Here is a 20174-nt window from a genome sequence, read left to right on the forward strand (position 1 = left end):
CTTCATTTTATTCCTGGTGTTCTAATGTTCTAGATAAACTCCCCAAATGAAAAAAAATCCCATAATTACTTATTTGAACAAATACCACACTGTGATGGATACATTTATGCCAAAACCCCCAAATGAAATGACTAAAATATTTTTTCTATGTTGTATATAGTATTGAAAAGTAAAGGCCTTAGTACACTAGCTAAAGATCAAACTCACATATTAAACTAAGTATTTTGTCACATTGTAAGTCTACAAGACACCCAAATTTTTGGAAGAAAAGTAAAAACTTTGATCATTCTGATACTCTGCACACAGATGCCAAGAATCTTTATATTGAAAACAGATGCTTGACTGGCCATTTTTCACACATCTTCCAAATGCTGGATGCAGGGAGGACTCCATGGCTGCAAACCTTTCATGGAAAGGAAAATGGCAATAAGTTTCCCCTTCTTTGAATGGGTATTGTGAGAATTCAGAATGTTTTCAAAGAAAACAGCATAGACTATACAATACCAAAATTGGGTTTATTCAAGTTCATTAGCAGGGGCTATTTTTAAAAGTCAGTAACATTTTAGAATTTTAGAGCAAAGCAGGCCTTGGAGATCATTCAGCTCAATGCCTTCATTTGATGAATGAGTAGAGATACAAAGTAATTGAGTGACTTCTCCCGAGGTATGTAGCTTGAACTGATAGTACCGGGACAATGTTTGAGTTCTGTAGTTTCCAATATGTTGTCTCCACAACACTGCTGCTTTTCTCACCATATGGCCTTCTTGAGAGTTGTCATGCACATGTGGCTCCCAAGTATCAGGGGAGTGCTTGGGATGAGAATCTCAGAAATAGGAGAATCCAAGAGACTATGTAATCCCATTGTATTTTCTGGGTAAGAAAATGTAGAGAACAAGTGTGGACAGCTGGGACCATTACCCAGTGCATTTAGGATTCTTTAGAGCAGGACTTTCTAAAAGAACTTTCTGCAGTGACAGGAATGTCTAATACAGTACCTATTGAGCACTGGAAATGTGGCTAGTGCAACTGAAGAACTGAGTTTTTAATTTAAATTTAAATTTAAATTTAAATAAGTGCAGATGGCTAGTGGCTACCATATTGAACAGCACAGCACTAGAGGGCTAGTCTAGATATATTCCATTTACTGGGCTTGTTGTACCATCTTCCACCAGGATTTGGTCATGCCCAAACTCCTAAAATATGCCACTTATTACAGCATTGCATTATATATGTTTTATAAACATGAGAAAATCAATATGAGGAAATAAGGAGAAAAAACATCCACATTTGTGATTACACAAGTAACACCAGATCCAGCATAAAAGTCATCACAGATAGTTATTTTGCTTCCAATAAATCTACCTTCTCTGTAATCTTGGGAAGGAAATAAAACCATGAGAATGTATAGAAGCTATATATAACCCTCCTGCATCCTTTTGTTTTTAAGTGTTCAGATGATCTCTAAAATGAATACCGATTATTTATTTCTAAGTATAACCTCTAAATATTTTGTAAAGTCCAATCGCTTTTAGCCTCTTTCCAGCTAAATAACTTCTTGCAGAGACACACACTAATCACATCATTAAAAAAGAAAAAAATCAGGCAGGGAGTTTACTTTATTCTGCCATGTATTGCCTCAGAAGCTAACTGAAACATCTCGACTTGCCCACCAGCTAGCTGTGTCCTGTATCCAATTAGTTTCAGTAAATTATTAGAAAAAGAACATTGCTGAACCAAGAGTTGCATGCAATATTTAGATTTACAAACTAATACAGTGTAAAGGCTTCCTAAGAAGCTTTCATGCTTCCTTCTGAAAGACTGGCTCCTTCAAATGATGCCATTGATCCAAATTTCAGACAGTTGGCCACAGAGAAGTCAGGCAGTGGACACTCAGAGAACAAATTCAAAGGGGAAGGGGGGGAGGCGCTAGTTCCATGGCATGTTAATGCTTCAGGACTCAAAAGGCCAAAGTTCTTGTATCTTCACATACTTTACCAGACAATTCAGCTTTCTTATCCTAATAAAGTCTGGCCTTGAAGACTTGTTTTTCAATGTCCATCTTCCAAGAGAAAACAAAAAGTTTTAACCAGATGAAATTTGCCTATATGAATATTTTCTCCCTTTTTGGATGGCCAAATCTCCTCTTCTTAAAATATCTTTAGTGTCTGCAGAAGTCAAGAATGGTCTACTGCTGGGATACTCCATGTGCCACATTTATAGCAAGAGAAAGTCAGTACACACTGAAATTAGAATTTCAAGATTTTTCCTATTATCTAATTTTGTCTAAGACCGCTTGATAATGGGGAGGGTCAAAGGCGGGGAATCAGAAGGGAAGCCGCAGACTTTGTCTCTAGGGAATTTGTAGTGAACACTGTCTCAGAAAGTACTCTGACCACAGAGATTAGGAGACCAAATGAATCCCATGGGCCCATGAGCCCAGAAAACTGTTTATGAACATTTTTTTGGACATACATGAAAGAGGCCAAAGCAAGTTTTAACAAAGTAAGTTGAGACACTCTTTGATGTGACTCATTAATTCGAGGAGAGGAGAATACAGAAATTATAAAGAAAAAAATCTTTGTCACATTATGAACATCTTTTGATCCAAATCAAGACTCCTAATAGTAAACTAAATATGTTTGTGTATGTAAGCTATATTTGAAATCAGTAGATGAGTACAAATATCTGAAAACTGGCACGTCAAATTGTTCAGTTCAAACCTTCAGGTATTCCAGCAGGGAGTATTATTTTCCCCAATCAAGCAACGGGGAAAATAGATATTTGAATTTTTTACTGACTTGTGAATGTAGATTATTACTTCTAACAATCAGGCGGAAAATAGCATCTTGGTTCAATGTAATGCCACATGGCATATAATAACAAGCTGCTTTGAAAATGTAATTACTTTTATAGAAATATAATTCTTTCACATTTTGTTTTGTTGACAAATACACCAGGCAGCCGCCAGAGAAGTGTCAATGGGACACTTTTCTCAGAAGCATACACCTCACTTTAGCCAAGAAAAGAGAAAAAACTTAATCAGTGTGTATGTGTGTATCATGAAACACTTAATCAGAAAGATATACAGATCTTTCTTTTCCATAGTCATGAGACCTGAGATTTTCTCGAGGGAAATGTTCCAACATGAGAAAGAAAATACATAGTTCAAAAAGCCCATGTTTTCAATTTGCCACCACATGGTTTAAATTATCTATGTATTTATTAAGGGCGCTAAATAGGCAGCTTGATTTAGGGAGAGGGGTCATTCAAGTAGAGAAAAATCATGTTTAATCCCTTAGCTCACTACAGGTTGATTGTGCTTTTTAAACGCACACAGCCTCAGCTAACAAAATTCCCCTTGATAAGAAGGTCCCCTGTCTGCTTCTAAATTTGTCGGCTGCCAATAACAATGGGAACTTGTTAAGCTCCTGGCTCCAGGCCCAGCCTCTCTGGGCATCTTCCAGAATTAGGGATTTGTCAGTTATTTTCTCTTTATGTTGCCAAGGTGCTTGCCTCCAATTTGGGGGTCTCCCTCTCTGTTCCTGGGAGACCACGGGTTTGTTAAATTACGATAGGGTGGAAACAAAAGGACGAAGGCATCACGGCTTCTTTGCCTGCATGGTGAGTCTGCCTTGGTTCTCGCTCTTGATCAGGACAGAGTAGGTCCTAGGGGGACTCTGAGGAAGACATGATTACATGTCAGGTGTTGGAAATTTGAACACCTCCTGGGCATTTGGTGACCTTCCAGAATTCTAAATTTTTTAGACACCATGATGGAATAGTTATGCTTTTATAAAGAGTATTTATGTTTTAGAAATATAGCATAAAATCTTATAGATGAAACTATATGTAGTTGGTTTCCAAATAACATGGAGTGGGAAAATAGATGGATATACAGATGAAACAAAATTGGCCGTGAGTTGATAATTCTTAAAGGCAGTTGATGGCTACATATGGGTTCACAAGATGTTTATTTTTGGACACCACAGTTGACATTCTCTATAACATAAACTAAAGCCAACCAAACAAACAAAAACTGAAGGAAAAAAAAAAAGTGCCAGAGAAGAATACAAGTTCCCCAAGTAGTCCTCTTTGGACAAATTTTCGGGAAAGAGGGTGATAGTCTAAGAAGCCTTTAGAACCTGACTTTCAACCTCTGTTCAGCATTTATGAAACAGTCTTTGAGTGCTCTGTGCTTTGTCTTGTTATATCAGACTCCAGTGTTTTGCATGGCATGGTTCTCTGTTCTATCAAACATTGCTGGGTAGGACGCCGAGGCTGAGCAATTCTTCTGTAAACAGTGGGAGCAAGGTTAGGATCTATTAGCCTCTCTCCTTGGGTCTCTGACCTCCACATCCTATAGTCACAGGTCTGAAATGCCCTGGGTAATTTCTCCACAGCCCCAAACACAGCAGAAACAGATTCTCTGTGTGGATCTGGGTCCAGATACAGTCTTCAAGTTCCACCTATTTTTATTTTTAACCCACCCCATGTGGCCAGACAATGGCAGGAAGCGCTTCTCCCAGTGACCCCACAGCAGCCTTCCTTCCTCCTAGGCTTGTTACTGTGCCTTCAGTTGTCTCAGTCCCTTCCATGTGCTAAAAGCAGCCCTTGCAGATCTTGCCAAGACTCTGGCCCATGTCCTTCCCCACCCTGAGTAGTTATTTTGACTACCGGAATATAGACTCCATTCTTAAGCTGGGAGCTGTATCAGGTGAACACCTGAGTGGCAGCCCCAGGCATAGGCCTCTTGGTCTTATACCTAATTCTGAGGGCATGAGCCATTCTGCCTTCCTTATGGCAGTTCCTGCAAGCCTCATTTTGGGGAGGTCGCCATCAACTTAGACAGCAGATACTGTGGGCTTCAGATTTTGACATAAAAATCTCCTATGAAGTGCTCTGGGCCCCAGTGCAATATCTTCCTCCTTGGTTTGGCCTGAGGCACCTCTACCATACCACTCCAAGCAGAGGTTCTGGAGGAAATATGAAGAGAGAAGTATGTTATAAAAAGAACTTGGCATTAAGGACCACAAGACTGCAACAGCAGAACAAGCCCGCACAGAGAAAACCATTCATCTCCTGCACCCAAATCTCTAGTTCTCAAGAACTTCTTACATTTGATATCACATTTTACCCTTATTCTTAAGGGTAGGGAAAGGTTGAATGTGAAAAAGATTGGTCTGGGAGTATGAAACTGGCCCTGGCCCCACCCAGCTATTAACCAGTTCCTGACCAATCATCAGACTATGGTGTACTTACTTCATTCATTTATCCAACATCAAGTAACTACTATGAGCCATCCATAGCACCAGGCTATATGGAAGGGACAACATAGATAAGAAATGGGCTCTGCTTTTAAGAAGCCCAAGGGAAAGCAGACCCATCAATTACAAGCTGCCAAATATTGTACTATAGAGTGCTAGCATGTAGGGTACAGGGTTCACCAAGAAGGGAATGGTTTATCTGGTTTATGAAGTGGGGGATGATCAGCTAGGGCTTGCTGCACCTCAGTCTTCCTGTGATTATCACAAGGAAGTCAGACTAGAGAATCTATAAAATCATTCTTCTAGAAGTATAAGAATCTCTGACTTTATGTAATTGGGAAAGGCATAGAAATGTTGGTAATTTGCCCATAGCCCTACAGTGGCGAGGTCAAGGCTAGGGCAGTTTTGTGATTCTTTGTTCAGTGTTCCTTTTATCAGGTACTAACTCAGTTTCAGTGCTAAGAGTCACCTTACAATATTAATTAATTCAAATATGTCTGCTTATTTCATCCAAAACAGGATTTAAAAAATCACCAGTGGTTCTCAGCTTGTACCTAATTTTGAATGAAGGGAAAGAACTGGTCTGCAAACTCTCTCCATTTTCCTCACAGCACATGATGAGCACTGGGGCTCTTTGCAGAAGTCCCTCATGGTAAAAACAAAACAAAACATAGTGCTCATTCCAATAAACTTGCAGTCAACCCTAGCCCAGAAGCAAAATCCCATGCAGAGAATATAACCTCTTGTTCCTCACAAATCTAAAAGAGAAAGAGATTTATGAGTAGAGCTTTCAGCTGTGCGAATAGACCATTGTTCATTAGGTGTCTTGTTGAAATCTACTTTAAAACTTGTTTTTTCACTGAAACCCAGAAATTCTTTCTTATGTACTTATCAATAGCAAAAAAAAAAAAAAAAAAAAAAAAAAAAGGCAAAGTTCTAAAAACAGAAAGGAAATGTAGAGAAAGGGAGAGAGAGAGAGAGAAGAAGAGGGACAGGGAAAGGGATGGAGGGAGCGAGGAGAGGAGGGAAGAAAAACACACTATGGAGCTCAAATGAACCTGTAGCTAATGTCTGCACTAGGCCAACTCCAGTTTAGCCATACTCTATAAAAATGCCACATTTAGGTGTTTCATGAACCTTGACTCCTTGTCAGATTAGCAAAGGTTTCTCTATGTGACTCTAACTTAACGCTTACATCTCAAAGGCTCAAAGTTGAGCAAGCTGGGGATCATAGAATAAAGGAGCAATTACAACATGCCCTACTGGATTGCTCACCTTCTGGATTCCAAGACCTTGGTTGAAGACTGGGGCGGATTGCTAATTGTGTCCCTACCTCTCTTCTCCCAGTTTTAGCTGAGCACCTGGCTGTCCAGATAACTACTTCATTTCCTATTCTTTCTTGTGGGTAGGTGAAACCAGTGACTAGGTCCCAACCAATGGAATGTGACGGGAAATGATGTATGCCACTTTTAGATCTTGTCTTTAAAACAGTGGGTGTACCCTCCCAGATTATTTTCTCCCTCTCACTGTCTGTAAAGCAATAGGAACAGAGTAATCACTTTGAACCCAGAAATGGAAGCCACATGTTAAGAATGTCAGTCTCCCCACTAGTCCTAAACCATTCCTATTTGAGCAGTAAAAGAGAGAAATAAAGGTCCATCTGATTTAAACTACCATATTGTGGGATCTCTTTGTTACAGAAGCTTACCCCTATCCTAACTAACAACCCCATGGTTTGGGATCAGAGTCCAACCTAATGACCCATCCATATATGCTGACCCAGTGACATAAACTCACTCATCTTTGAGAGTGGACAAAGCAGAACTGAGCCAACTTTCAGAGAAGTTACCACAGAAAGTATTCACTTCTAGATGTCTGTCCGAAGGAAATGCTAAAACAAACAAAAATTCAACATGGCATTCTTTATGAAACTAAGAATTAAACTCACTGAACTAGAACAACATTAGTGGGATGATTAATATATGGGTTATCTATCTACATTTTATGTTACTCCAAAAGGATATAAAGTGTGACCAGTGTGGGGTGGGGGGCACATGTCTCTGTAGAATGTGTGTGTGTGTGTGTGTGTGTGTGTGTGTGTGTGTGTGTAGGGAGAGATATACATTTTTATCAATTTCCCCGTGATGCTGATGTACATGCAGGTTTGAAAAACACTACCTTAGACCCTCATTTCCATTCCAAAGATAAGGGAAATGAGGGTATGGAATCCATACTGGTCTTCTCAGCCCAACCTAAGTATCAGAGGTATTCAGTAAAGGCTCACTGAATGAATGGGTGAACACCAATTCTCAGGACTTGTAAACCTTCCCTAGCCACCGATGACCATGTAGAACTACACAAGTGCTGCTTAAGTTATTGAACTCTAGGCCCGTGGTTATCAGTTTTAATATGCCCAAGAATTGCCTACAGGGCTTATTTTTTGAATGCATATCCCTAGGTCCACCTCCAGAGGGTCTGAATGAGTAGGTTGAGAGTGGGAAACAGGAATCTGCATTTTGATAAGCACTTTGGAGGATTTCCTTCCAGGAACATCTTTTGGGAAACACTGTACCCAAATCATGGGTACAAAATACTGTGGCATAGTTTGAAAGGAACTACTATACTTTCAATCAAAATGGATCATTTTCATTAATAGATACAGCCACAGTAATTAAAATTTTGTCAAAAGTTTCGCCAAAAGTAAAGAATCTGGGTAGCTGGCTCAACTGATGTTATGACTGGACCTTCGGAGGGTCCAATGGATGCTTTTGCTTCTATCACTTACTATCTAGACCCTGTCATTGGGACTGTCATTAGGTGAGATGACATGGAAAGAATATAAGTCAACTCAGGTAGCTCTAGCCAGACATTTAGTGTAAAGGAAGAATTAAAAAATAATTTTTCTTTTTGTAAAGTATACGTAGTCCTGTACCTGTCCTCCAACGCAGGGTGAAGGTAGGAAAACATCAATACAATGGTAGGATGAGATTATTCAGAGTCAAATATGACTAATGCTGGATCCAAAGTCAAAACAGGAAGAAAATAGGAATAATAAAAGAAGAACACACTCCAAAATAAAACAAATTAATAACAGGAATTCATGTCCCACATTATAAAGAGATCAATGTTTAGATTGAACATTGTTACTCCATTCTAGTTTTCCTTTGTATCTCAGCTGGAATATTTTTATTAAGTTTCTCAGGCTGAAGGATGGTCCATTTAGTTTCCTGCTGTCTGCTGGCACGAACAATGTAGCTTTTTTCATATAAGAGGAAATAGACTTCTGAATCTGATTTCAGGTCTTGTCTGATAATTAGTTATCACAAACAACACACAAGGGCTGGTGGTGTTGGCACTTCTTAGACAGCCTCTCATCATGTCCCTGAGCATCTGACAAGAAGCTGGACAGCCATCTGAATACCATATCAGGACTGAGGACCCCAAGCAGAGGACAGCCACAGCAAAATGTGTGTACTGTATGCCTCAAGTTTACATGAGGTCCCTTTTACAGTGTTAGGAAGCTTCTCAACAAGACTTGGAGCCACTAATGACGTTCCTAAGAGACATACACAGTTTTCAGGGGTTTTTTGCTGGATCTACCTTGTATCTTACAAGGTGCTAGACAACTCTTGCCTCAAAGCTGAGATGATGTCATGGAAAAGAATACTCCTCACCAAAGCTGCTGAGACTGGCACGATGGTTTGTAATCCAGAAGGAGAAAAACCACAATTTGTCTTCATTATCTCCTCTGTTTGGTAGCCAGCTTGCCTATCACTGCACTCCCCAGCCCACCACCATCACATCCCACCCCTGCGCTTGCTCACATGGGTAGGCTGAATGTGGGGGGGTACTCTGCCATTTCCTCTACTTTCCTCTTGTAACACTAAGCCCCACCCTCCAACACACACCACAAAACCAAAGGAATGGGATGAAAGTAGATGACATGCAGATGTGTGAGGAGCTCAGATGTTGGAGTCAGACAGCCCTGGATTCTAGTCCCAACTGGGTCGCCTACCACTGCATGACCTTGAGGAGCTATGTCAACACCCCAGGCCTTAGTTTCCTCATCAACTTTGAGACTTAATCAAGGGGAATATATTAAAGGCTTTTAGTATGGTTCTAGAATGCTCTCGATACTAAGTGTTCAACAAAATGGAAATAATGATAATCAGGAGTAGTAGTAAAGATGTATCCTAATAAACTGTTTTATCATGTGGTCTCCCAGGTTTTCCACAAAGAACACAGAAAATTCTTATTACCTGGAGACATGCATCAAACCAATACTTAGCAAGCAGGATTCAAGGTATTTATAGACCCAACAAGCCTACAGAACAAATTCCTGACTTATTTGTAGCACCTTGCTCTTTCAAACTTTTCCTTTTCAGAGATGTTTCTCTGAAGAATGAATCATCAATTGGTTTTTAACATTGTCTACATAGCCACTCACCAAAAGGGGCAAAGACTGGCCAATAATCCTAGACTCTCTCGCAGAGCCCCATGAGTCTCATCTGTCCTCTGGCTGTCTGCGGAGTCACCAGTGACATCAGCCAGATGGCTGCCACCACTCACAACCCCCAGGCTGCTGAAATTAAAAGGGTCCCTGCTTTCTCTTCTTTGGCTGCAGATGGAAAATGTGGAGTCTCTGGGGGTGGGGAGTGTGGGGGAGGACCCAGCTGAGAAAGTCAGCAGAGAGAGGAGGCACCAGTGCCAACTATTCATATTTCTGAGACTTGTCATGGACAGTGTGGGCATTGTTTAAAATCACACAGAAATTGTCCTATATGGCCCTCAATCTTATTAGCTGCCCAGCCACTTTTCCACATTAATCATTCAACTTGACGTGAGTAAATAATACCACATGTGGTGGTGATGACAGTTGTCTCCATAATGTATTCGTCTCAAGGTACTCATGGTTTTGCTTAAAAAAAAAAAAAAAGTGTCAGTGAATGACTTTAGAAGACTCCACAGTCAGGATAGCTGGCTATCTTCATGAGGAACCAGTATAAAAATTCAAAACCTTGTGTTAGGAGAGGCTGAGGGCAGGAAAGACTGGTGATCTGTGCTCTCAGCATGATGCCTTATGACTTTGATGAGACATAGAAAAAATTAGTAACATTCAGAGTCCCCACTCCCTGCACATTTCACACACACATATATAGTCCTACTCCAAACTGTATCTGTTGCTTGCATTTTTGCATAAGACTCAAGCCATCTTTGTTGAAACTAGACATAACCTTTGGGAGAAACATAGCCTGCCTGCCTGCCTGCCTTCCTTCCTTCCTTCCTTCCTTCCTTCCTTCCTTCCTTCCTTCCTTCCACAAACACTGAGTACATGGTTCGTGCCTCATTTTGTACTAATGCAAGAAATTCCAAGATGAAGATACAGCCCTGGACTTTGAGGAAGTAGAGATGACAGAGTCGGGGGGGAGGAGACTCAGACAAACCATGACCACACAGTGAAGTGTGTACATCAGGTTAAAATCCCAGGAAAACATTGCATATAAATAATTGAAAAACTGTAACCATCCTAATTGGGGTCATAATACCTATTGGAATGAGTAGTCTAAAAAGATACAGCCTGGTTGGGGAACTACGGGGAGGAGTGTGGTTGGGATGGAAGAGTGTTGGCCATCAGAGACCACAACAAAGGTAAGATATCAGTGGGTCTAGGATTCATTGGAGCAGAAGACAGAGACAGCTCTCTGGGGAAAGTTAAACACATGGATCAGAATAAGAGCATCATACAGGAATTTATAAGCTTGATAGATTAAGGTCAAAATAATCCTTTCCAGTTGATTCTTGGAGATTGGTTGAGACAAACCTTAGGAAAGTGTTCCTAAATCTGACTAACCATCAGAATCACCTGGAAATAGTTTTATAACCCTACCCCTGAACTGATGACTATCACATCAGAGGCCTTGGGAATCTATTTTTTAAGAGCTAGCAAATTTGTCTTAAAGCTGGCCTGCAGAGTAACCACACCGGCTTTACTGAGACTGCTAGCTAATCTGTAAGAGTTGACTGATTTGAAGCCCAGCCAAGTCATGGCCACCGTCAGAAGTGAAAACCTTTGGAGGCATTAATACTTCAGTGAGAATTATTGGTGTTTTCTCCTTCAAGAGTAATTTGAGAGAAAGAGTGTACTGGTGAACATACAGGTACAGAGTCATATGGGGGAAGGGGACATTATGGGTTTAACTACTCCCACAGTTGGGAGGGGCCATCTAGTTTACACTTCCACCCACTGAGAAGTCTACCAACAACATCCCTGCTAGATGACCAGTCTTTGCCTGCATACATCCAGAGACAGGGAGCTCACTCTCCACAGCAGAAGACTGTTCCATTGTGTTAGAGCTCTTGTTCATTAAAAACAAAAACAAAAAAACAGGAAAAACGCATATAACTTTTTGCAACTTCTCCTTTGCTCTTCCTCCTGATACTTGAAGAAGTTTCCTTCAAATATTTGAAATCCCCTATCAGATGCCCCAAAACTTTTCAGTCAAGTTAAACTTCTAGAACTTTCTACTACCCCTTTTGTAACAGGTTTTAAGATCCTTCTCAAGCTTTCTAGATATTAGAGTATTTTTTGTTAAATCACAAAATGTAGGTCCCCACTCTCCCCACTTCTTGCCAACCAACACACATTGGGTTTCTCTTGGCCATAACAGGTTCACAGTTGCAAAGATAAGAACTCTCCCAAGGCAGCCTGGGCAGTGGCCTCTGAGGTGGTGGAGAAATTGGGGTTCCATTTTCCATCCACAGCATTGTTGGAACACTGTGGGGAAAGAGCTTGGGGTTCTCTGAGCTTCCTGTTGTCGTAATTATTGCAGACATATAGCATAGACCTCTCTTTCTCTGCAGAAGGCCTGTGGCCTTTCTTACCACAGCACCAGATTGCTCAGTCCTGGATGCTGGCCATTCAGAAAATAAAGAGAAGCTGAATAAATAAGTGTAATGACCGCTTTCCCACCCCAGGCTCTGCACAGAGCATGCACAGTAGCTCTCTCTGCAGAGAGCATTAGTGTTTGGTCCCCTCCTGTAGTAATGTTCTTCATCAGCACATAGCCCATTCCCTGTGGACCCTCAGGATTGCAAGCAGCACAGAGCTGCAAGGAAAACGGCTGGGACAGGATGGTGACTGAGGGGTGAGGTAGGGGTGAAGAGTTACACCATAAGTGAGCAACAGCCCAGGTTCCTAGCACTGACTTTCTGAGAAAAAGGAATGGGACAGACCTCTCTCCCTTGCTTTCCTCACCCTCTACCACTATGGAAGTTTTGGTCATGATATAGGGAAACTCATACAGAATGGCACCTGTTTTCTACTTAGCTCATTGCAGGGGGATCTGCATTACTTCAGGGGTAGTGACCCCACTCACACAGATTACCATGCTCTTCTGCAACAAGGTTTAGAATAAAGGGACCCCACTCTTCAAGGAGGGTTGGGTATCAGAATCATCCAGAAAGATGTTTAAAAATATTCTTGGCTTGGGGGAAAGGTAGAGAGCTTGCACTGGAGATTCCATGTGCCCTCTCTGTGCAATTGAAGTGGAGGCAAATGGAGAGGTGCACACAGTTAAGACTCTTCCTTGTTGAGAACCACTGATTTAGATGCGACGGTGAGCCAGGTTTAAACTCACATGTCTTTCATTTATGTCAAGACATGCAATAAAGGTAACACCATCACCACAGCCAGAAAACCTTGTAGTAAGGCCCCCATAATACCTGGAACCAAAGGTTTTAAGGCTCCTGGGACTTCCTCCCTCATTGCAGGCATTTTTTTTCTTTCTGTACATTTCCATTATCCTCTCTGGTCAACTTCATCTCCAAGCTGGGAACATGGCTGCTAAAGTGTTTTAAGTGCTCCTCTCCATAGCTCTTCTCTCAGATTAGGACTGAAGTTTTTTTTTTTTCTCCAGCAACAGTCTGATCTAAGGCTTCCCCCACATCCTTCTGCTTTGCCTTGAAATCTCATCAGCCCCTTTCCAAGCTTACCAACCAGAAAAGCATGAACTGGTGTTGAAGGGTGACAAAGACTTAAGCTCTATGGTAGATGTTGTAAGCTGCCCGCCCCGCATCCTCACTCACCAATTGTCCCTTTCTTTCTTACTAACAAAACTCCAGTTTTTGTTTGTTGTTTCAGCTGGGGAGGACCATGTAACAATATTCTGGTTAATGATACATAAGGTTAGGGTTTCTGGGAGAGATTTTTCTTTCCTAATGCTGCCATTTCCTATTTTCCACTTCATTTTCTTTCTGCTTTGGAAATATAATGTGTTGTCTGGTGGTACAGCAACCATTTTGCAACCCATGAAGCAAAAAGTTTACAGATGAAGACCTATGGGTTAAGGATGGTGAAAAGAAAAAATTGGAGAGATGAACCATGAGACACTATGGACTCTGAGAAACAAACTGAGGGTTTTAGAGGGGAGGGGCTGGGGGGATGGGTTAGCCCAGTGATGGGTATTAAGGAGGGCACATACTACATGGAGCACTGGGTGTTATATGAAAACAATGAATCTTGGATCACTACATCAAAAACTAATGATGTATTGTATGGTGACTAACATAACATAATAAAATAAAATTAAAAAATAATGGAAGGAAACTAGGTTCCTGATGGCATTGTTATAGAACCCTAGTCTGCCTAACTGAAGCATCTAATTGTGTAAGATTTCTACTCTCTGTTTAAACTACTGTGCTCAGGACTTTTTTGTTTTGTTTTGTTTGTTTGTTTGTTTTTTGAGGACAGTTCATTCATCTAGTCAATTATTTATTGAATTCTTACTTCGTGCCAGACACAGCTCTAGACAAAATGTAACCTCCCTACCCTCACGAAGCACACATTCTAGTAGGGAAGGAAAATAAAACAATAAATATGTAATACACTAATCATAAATGCTAATAGAAAAATAAAGCAAAAATGAGTTACAGAAAGTTTGGAGTGGGCCTAAAAAGGAAGTTGCCATTTTAGACAGAATGGCCAGGAAAGGTTTCATTGAGAAAGTGACATTTAAATATAGACTAAAAGGAGATGAGGGAGCCACCCTTGCAGGTGTCTGAGGGAAGAACATCTCAAGAGTTATAACAGCAAGTGCAAAGGACCTGAGGCAAGAGAATACCTGGCATATTTAAGGAACAATGATAAGACCAGCAAAGAGTAAAAGAAAAATATTGTGATGAGACAGAGAAAATGAGGAGTCACAATATGTAGGAGTTTGTAGATCATCATAAGGACTCTGTATTCTATTCTGGGTAAAGTGGAAAGCCTCTGAACAGAGGAGTAACATTGCCTGACTTACTTTAAGAGGCTCCCTCTGGCTGCCATGTTGAGATGCATACAGAAGCAAGAAGGTTTCTGAAGTAATCTGTGGGGAAATGATGGCGACTTGGACTGGAGTGGCAGCAGTGACATGATGAAGAGCAGAGAGATTCTCGGATAACATGATGGTAAAGCCCATGGGATTTGCTGATGGAGTAGATGTGGAAGGTATAAGGATATGGAAGGTGGAGGGAGAGGAGTCAAGAAACACCCCAGAGGCTTGGACCTGAGCAAATGGAAGAATTAGTTGCCATCCCTGAGTGTGGGAGGACTGGCACTCAGCACAGTCCTAGCAGGCTTGGGCTCTGTTGCAGACATGCTGGTGAACTAGAGGATGTGCCCCAAACTCCCGGGCCTCAGTTTCTTTTATGCTTCCTTCCCAATGAAATCCCCATTCCACATTCATATTTCTAGTGCTGGTTGGTGATGCTGGGACTTCTGAAGGTGCTGAAAGCTAGACTTTGTTCTTCCTTTATGTGCTACTTAATAAAGGAAGAAAATGAGCCAAGTGAACATTTTAGCAATGTTTTCAATTAAAAGAGTGGAAAAGCTTCTGTTTGTTCATTATTTCACAATGAAATCATGTTTTATAAAATTTTAAAAATCAATGCAAGGACTCCCTGTTTTTCTCCTTGGAGAGAACTGACCTCTGAGGAGTAGCATCGATAATGACCCATGTCCCTGGAATTGTCTTTTACAGTTATTAAACAACCTTACAGTACTTTCATCTAACATTATTTGATCCCCAACTAACTTCTACAAATTCTAATTTATGGTTGAGGAAACTGAGGCTCAGAGAGCTTAGATCCCTTGAGGAAGGTCATCCAGTTAGAAATCAACGGGGAGGGGTGGGTACCTGTGTGGATCAGTCAGTTAAGTATCCACCTTCAGCTCAGGTCATGATCCAAGGGTCCTGGGATTGAGCCCCGCCCCCCCCCACGTCATCAGGCCTCCTGTTCAGTGGGAAACCTGCTTCTCCCTCTCCCTCTGCCCCTCCACCCTGCTTGTGTGCTCTCTCGTTCATGCTCTGTCTCTCTCTCTCTCTCAAATAATCAACAGAGGTAGAATTTTAATTCTAATATTTGAACTCTCAATTTGATTGAGGCACTATATGTGCTCTATATCTTCATGTGTCCTGAGTTAGGTTGAATTTGTGAAGTAGCAATAAAACTTTTAAGAAGGAACTTTATACAACTCCTTGTGTATGGGGTTTTTTGCTTTTGTCAGCTGTACCCCAAGCCTAGGTTTCCTTGTGACTTCAGCCAGCACCTGAGACTCACTGGTTTCAAAGGAATGTGGATTCATTTGAGTAAATAGATTAAAAGCATGGCCAGAAAGATCTTCATGTTATATCTTTGAGTCACCAAATTCTTGGTGAAGAACCATGATGTGAAGCCCTCCTCCCATCTGCTAATTCTCTTTTCCCTCTCTACATGGCCAAAGCAAAATGAACCCTCCCTACCTTCCTAAGCAACCCTTTCGGTCTTCCTGGCGGCAGTGGGATGTGGGATGTGGGAGAACTTGTTTCAGATCATCTTTTGAAAGACTTTAGATTTACTTTTCCATTTCTGCCCTATCCCAAAATATAGCTGGTCTTTCGTCTCTTCTTATAGTCCCCCTATGAAAAATGAAAGGCAGAGAGAGAATCACGAAGTTGGCCATGTGTGGAAAGGGAAGAGGCTGTCACCTTTGTCCCCACCTAACCCTGTAAGATCCCCTCACCACAAACTGCATGGTTCACGCTTTCTTTATCATCATTCCCAGAGGTCTTGAAGTTCCACCTTTTTGGCAGAGCCACATGTAACCTAAGAAAGCATCCTGACTCTTGGGTGCTTATAAACCGATGGGTATATTGGTGACAAGGGGAGAGGGATGGTGTGAACCTTCTGCGAATGGCATGACTGTGCCTAGGCTCTGTCAGGCAGTTTTCATAAAGGCAGTTGAACTCAAAATGCACTATGAGTGTTTCAAAAACAATGAGAATTAGAAATATCAAAAGGCAGATGTTGGCTTCTTTTGTGAGAAATGGAATTAGAAAATGAGATGATCAGGGACCCTACAAATGTAATTTGAGACAGAAGTACTAAATATTGGCTTCCAGTCTTCTTGGTGCCCAGGACCCTCCCTGGAAATGGGTTAGGAGCCATGCAATGCAAAATACTGCACCATCAAATCCATTATAGGTCACTGGATGGAGTAAATCGGTATTTCTCCAAATGTATTCCAAAATAGTCACAACTACATGAATCCCAGGAAACGGATCATTTTGAAGATGGTGTCAACTTGACAGTTGTTTTTAATGTTTGCTTATGGATAGAGTACTCCTGTGGGGAAAATTCCAGGCTTTCCTTTTACCCAACCTCTTTTACATTCCCCTCTGGGCAGGGTAATGTAAAGAGTCAAACCCCTCTGCTCTTCCTTTGCCAGCTGTTGACTCTGGAGAGCCATCGTGGGTAAGCCCTCTGGGCCGCTTGTGTCTTTCTTTGTAGAATGAGAGAGCTGGGAAAATGACCACTAAAAACTCATCTCCAGCAACTCCATGGTTCTCTCTTCTTCATCAGCTATTTTATATACTTGTATTTGTTATGCTGAAGTTTCTCCCTTCTCTATGAGAAGGATAGACAAAAGACAATGGAAGTAAAACCCTATTAACTGTTCAGTTTTGAATTGAGTGTCCCACATCAAGCTTGTGGATTTTTGTGAATAACAACAAGAAAACTTCCTGTAGGATTTATCATGTTATTTTCTACTCAGTGGGATAATTTTTAAAATATAGTTTATTGGTCTGTTATCTTAAATATTTACAGATACTTATGGTTCAGCTAGGACTACAGTTGGAAAATTATATGAATTGGTATCAAATTATGTCTTCTCTTTGTTATCTGGGACTTGTAGTTAATCACAGTAAAGGAATAGCCTCATTTGTCTCAACATTCCGGACTCTCTTGCATCCTATTCAGTTCCTCTAGCAACTGACATTTCTAGGCTTAACCTGCCCTTGCCACTGAGTGGATAGTCTAGGGAAAGGGCTCCTTTTCTGCATTAAAACTGGAAACAAACTGCAATTGGCAAGAATACTGGGGCAGGTGGGCACTAGTTCTCTTTACTTCATTTCTACCCCAAGGGAAAATGGGAAAATTCACAAGACAAGTTATGTTATTTATTTGCTTAAGAACTTCCCTTCTGCCATTCCCTCCATATGGTTTATGTTTTCCTTCTGAATTGGTGCTTTCACAGTACAAAACTGCCTTTGTTGAGAGGCAGTAACAGGTGTGTTGTGAGACGGAGCGCATATGAGAGAATGGGAGAAAATGTGCATCTGTGTGAGTGCGGGGAGGGCAGAGTGTGAGTGTGTGTGTGCAGGTGTCCATGTCATCCAAGGCACGAGACCCAGTGTGCTCAGTGGATTCCTCAGGAGAGTATATTCATGTAACATTTAAGAGCTCTTGGCTGAGAAATCTATTCACCATCTGTGAACACATCCCTTCCAGAGAGAAGTTGCAAAACCACCTTTGATTCCTAACATAGACACAGCAAATGCATTTCAGTTCTGAGGAAGTTCTAGGTCCATGGATGCAATGAACTCAGCAATACTCACCTTGTCTTGCTTCTCTCTAGTGTATTAGACAAGGCATGGACTTCAGGACAGATAGATTGGATTCAAATTTCAGCCTGGTATTTCTTAGTGTGCAGATGTTTGGTAATTTACTAAATTTCCCCACATCCCAATCTCCTTACCCATAAATGCTGGATAACAATGCCCAACTTACAACGTGTCTGAGAGAATTCATTTGTAGAGCTGCCTCACCCAGTGCCCAGTACATAGTAGGTACTCAGCAAATGTAGGTTCCTGTCCCATAAATGCAATTCTCAGACCAGATTAAGCAGAGATAGGAAAGATTCTTACCATATGTTCAGGTAAGTAATTGACAAAGTTCAAATTGCTTTCTAATTTGCCAACAGAGGTTTTGACCTCTTTTCCTTTGGCATGATGAAGTTGCTTAAGACGCTATCGCTGCATGTGTTGGCTTTAAGCTCATCTCCTCCATAGGACACTGAAACAACTGTGCATTGCTTTTAAGACACACACCAAAAACCCCCTCTGCCCTCCTTTCAGCAGGCTCCAACCCCTTAGCTGTTCTCATGGGGATGGTGTTGGAGTATGCCCAGCCTCCCAAGACAATGTGGACCGATTCCCATCATGGCCAGTGGCACCTAGGATGGACCGCTGTCCAGGATACACTCCACAACAGTGAGGCCACACATGACAGAAATATTCTGGGGGGAAATATAAAACCAGGACCATTTGTTTCATCTCAGGGATAAAGGAGCTCAATTAGACTCCGGTAGAAAAGGAAGACTTGCTCTCTACTTTTGGAGAGACATCATAGTATTATGGAAAGATAATGTACTTAGGAGTCAGAGGAAAGTTCAAATCCCATGGCTGACACTCTAATACAAACACAGAACCAAACAAAACACCAATTTTACTCTTGAATTTCTGGTTCCAGTTTTCTAGATGGTAATATCCAAAACATCAAGTTGCTGTTCCTGAATCCATTAAGAGATCACCTCACACCACGTCTGGCACAAAGTAAATCATCAATGAACATCAGTGTCCTTCATAAAGTACTCAAGTGCACATGACAGAGATCCATTCTAGGCACATATTTAAGCAATTTGCTACTTGGCCTGTTGGCAGTTATTAGCCAAGTCCAAAAGAGAAACCGTTCTGTGCTGACAATTAAGGGAACAAAGACTTTGAGGTAGAAGCAAGCATTCTCTCTGTTCCAAGAAATACTAATTGTCAGCCACCATTTCCTAATTTTGAAGGCAGATCAGCATGCTGGATGGGCTTCTTCGATGTATCTTTATAGGTTGGATGGTGGGTACTGTGGATACATTCCCTTTGCAGACAGTTTATCCCTCTTCATGCATACTTTTCTCTAATTCAGTTTGCAAGGCTAACCACTACATTTCCCAGATCCCTTGCAGTTAGCATTTTATATGTGATGTAGACTGCAATCATCCGATGGAAAACATGAGACTTAAAGTCAAGTTATATGGCATCTTACATTGGGTTTCCTGAAAACAGATTCTTAGGCAAAGATTTGTATAATAAAAATTTATTAGGCACTGTCTCAAGAACAACACCTGGAAGGAAATGAAGGAAGCAGGACAACAGAGTTTGGGAAAGTTGAACTGCTGCGTAGTTGCAAAAGAGATTTGGACCAACCCCCACAGGGTGCTCTGTGCTGGGAAGACTATTCAGAGGTGTCCCCAGCAGAGGCAGATGGGACCTGTATATTGTATCCTGCATCTGTGAGTTACTGGACATGGGCTACCCCCAGAAACAAGCCAGACCTTGGGCAAAGATAGACTCACCAGCAGTCAACTTTCCTGGCAGCTGCGAGAAGGAGTGGCTGGTTCTTGAAGGGGAAATGTGGATAGCCTGCCACAGATCCTCAAAGCCTACTGTGGAGCACCCATTGTGCTGCTCAGACCCACTTGCTTATACTGTATTTACTCCCATCAGCTTCTCTGGGATTCTAGTTGGCCTCATTTCCTGAGCAAATTTACAAAAGAGGTTG

This window comes from Eumetopias jubatus, unplaced genomic scaffold (assembly GCF_037043125.1).
Source record: "Eumetopias jubatus isolate StellerSeaLion01/CBP00866 unplaced genomic scaffold, mEumJub1_p1.0 scaffold_3, whole genome shotgun sequence".
NCBI lineage: Eukaryota > Metazoa > Chordata > Mammalia > Carnivora > Otariidae > Eumetopias > Eumetopias jubatus.